Here is a 3,241-nt window from a genome sequence, read left to right on the forward strand (position 1 = left end):
GCTGTTTTTTTAAGAGGAAGAGGCTCTTAAACTTAGCATATGCCCTCTCTAGTGTAGAGAGGGCATATGCTAAGTCTTTATTATGTATAATAGTTAAAAAGCAAGAATGGTACTCACAAACAACCGATGTTGTAAAGCCTGTAACGTGCAGGGGTAAATCTGCACTGAGTAAACTCAGATGTAAGTCACAGCAGGACATGCAGTCTAAAGAAATCCTCCCTCTGCATGGGTAATGCGTTTCTGGGGTAGTACCCCCTTCGTCAGAACCTTTTTTTCTGTTTCCTGCATACTAGACCTTCAGACACCCTGACTGTTTAAGTGTACCTTTGAGGACTTTTGATGCTTTTGGAGGATGAATTTTGGCGCCAGTGACATTGTCGTTTGAATATTAGCATATGTCCTACCTGTCACCAGTATAAAGGACTCCAGGCTCTTCCACATCTTTGGTACCTCAAGGAAGCAGGATCATGTATTTTTGGGTGCAACTTACCTAACACCGTTGTCCACCTCTGGCTTGGTCGTACCCAATTTATGAGTAATATATTAGGAAAGTTGATGCCTTTAGCTGATGGAGTAGTTGCTCCAGAATCAGGCCCCATACAGCCCACCTGACAGGGCCCCCAGCGTTATTGCGCACTTTACTGCAATACCGAACAATTACCAATACATTCATTGGTGCAGTGCGGTGCCATTCATTCTGAATGGCACCTTGAGATGGGCATGCATTGTGGTTTGCTGACAAAAATTAGTGCATGCACCATTCTTAGGCATAGCACCACACATTAGTGCGCTGCAACACATATCCATTTCAAAGTGCATTGGGGTGCCATTCAGAATGTATGTCACCACATTGCGCCACATGGCATTTAACGTGTTTTACAACACCATAAGGTAAACTAACCCTTAATGTTAGTGTAGACTTCTGCTTGATTGACAGGATGTGACTCCAATAATACATTTTAAAATCGAAGGAAAGACTATGCAATAACCCCCCCCCCCACCCCCCATGTATGGGCACCTTTAGGCTTGTGTGCTATAAAGAGTTGATGCCCACCAGCTGCACAGAAGGACAAACTTGCTGGAGCTCTGCATTCACATGACCCCTTGGAAACAGGTATTTATACAGAGATTTATTGCAAACTTCACAGCAAATATAAGAGCAGTTATATTTAACCCTTTTCACTTTTTTTCTTATTTTTAACTGCAGGTTTTAGAGTTTGTAAAATACAACACGCAAAATGAATGGAAAACGCATTTATCAATTTCTAACCAGCTTTAAAGCAAGATGCACATGGAAGGGCCTTAAACAGTACAACAGAAAAAAAATCCCCAGCACGCTCACCAGCCATCCTGCAAAAAAACACTGTGTAACTACTAAGATTAAAAACAGAGGTCTTAGATGCTCCAAAATGGAGGCTCTCACAGATTAGAATTAGGACCACACTACACAGAGGGGCCTTGACAAGGCTTCCACATATTCTGCAGAAGACGTGCAACTGAGAAATCTGTTTTTAACATTAGTAGTTAGTGTTTATTTGCAGGATGGCTGGTGAGCGTGCTGGGATTTTTTTTGCTGTTGTACTGTTTAAAGCCCTTCCATCTGCACCTTGCTTTAAAGCTGGTTATGAATTGATGAGTGCGTTTGCCATTTGTTTTACTAATTTTGTAGGTCCCATGATTTTGATAAGCAAATGCTTATCAAATCAATATTTTCACTAAAATCATTATCAGCACATAGAGGAACCTCATAATTTACAAGATTACTACTAAATCTAAAAGATAAAACTGTATTGAGTGAATAAATAACAAATATTTGTAACTTTTAAACTGTAACTTTTGTGAAATGTTTAAAAAAAGGGAAGACAGAACTGTATAAAAGCAACTTTGCTAAAACCCTGTGTTGTGATAACGCCTGATCTGCGGTGCAGTGTTTGCACTGTGATGATGTGTGTTGCGATAAAATGATGCAACCATTTTGCCATGCGCTGCCGAGCAGTTGCATTAATGTTTTTTTTTTAAATTATTTTATTAAATCAAGCACTTTGATGTGTTCTAACAATACATCGTAGCGCATGTGCATAATATATACCACGATTGCACGTGTATGTTATATGTGTGTGTAGAGGGGGTTTTATTATTATTTTTTAACTATTATTTTTAATTATTATTTTCTACTTTACTGTGGGGGGCTTTGGAGAAATATTATTAATATAATTCCCCTTTGAAATAGAAAAAAAAGATTGAGAACACCGGGTCCTCAATCTCTGTTTCAGCAGCCCCAGCACCGAATGAACAGGAAGCACTCAGTACACAGGCTTCCTGTTCATTCACAAACCTAGTAGATAGTGTCTCCCCTGTTATGAATGGACAGGAAGCTTCTGTTACTGAGTGCTCCTGTTCATTAATAAACTGAGCAAATAGTGATTACTATGTCCCCAGTCATGAACGAACAGGAAGTGATGTACAGCACTTCCTGTTCATTCATAACTGGGGACATAGTAATCACTTACTATGTCTTCAGTTATTTACAAACACTAAGTGATCAGTACTGATTTGTTTTGCCCAGAGAAGGATCAGTATTTCACTTATTTACCAATCCTCTGCTTTCCATCCATGACTGCTACGCCCCCTCCCATCTGTCACTGGAGCTCACCGCCCCACACGGCCTCCAGACAGCAGCTCTCTCCTCCCCGCTGGGCGCCAGCGGCAGCGCTGTGTCCCCTCTGATGCCTCTGCTGATACAGGCGGGGGAGAGCAGCGGGGATTGGAGAGGACACAGATCGGAGCATGCAGCCAGTTCCCAGCGGGGAGGAGAGAGCTCCAGAGCTGCGCTAGCAGTGGCGGGCGGCAGCTCCACTGCCTTTTTCTAAAGTGATACTAAGGCTTGAGTTTTTTTTTTTTTCTACACCTAGGAAGCCAACCTTTTTACAAATACTCTTGTTTTTCCTTAAAAATGTTCAGCTCCTCGTTTTCGAGTGGGTCCCCGCATCGCTCTCTCTCCTGCCCCCTGCACGGGTGCCTCCATCAGCTAAGTGGCTGCTGTGGAGGCCCCCCGCGTTTGTGCGTTCCTGGCCATGCCCCTCCTCACCTCCCAAAAGGTTGTTTGACAGCAGAAGGAGCCCATGGCTCCTCTGCCCTCAGTATCCTCTCTTCCGCAACCAGGAAGTTCGGGGAACCGAGGATCGCTTCCGGGGGCCGGCGGTGGTGACACAGGTAAGTGTGTGTGTGTGTGTGTGGGGGG

Source organism: Nanorana parkeri, unplaced genomic scaffold (assembly GCF_000935625.1).
Source record: "Nanorana parkeri isolate BGI_ZX_2015 unplaced genomic scaffold, ASM93562v1 scaffold352, whole genome shotgun sequence".
Lineage (NCBI taxonomy): Eukaryota > Metazoa > Chordata > Amphibia > Anura > Dicroglossidae > Nanorana > Nanorana parkeri.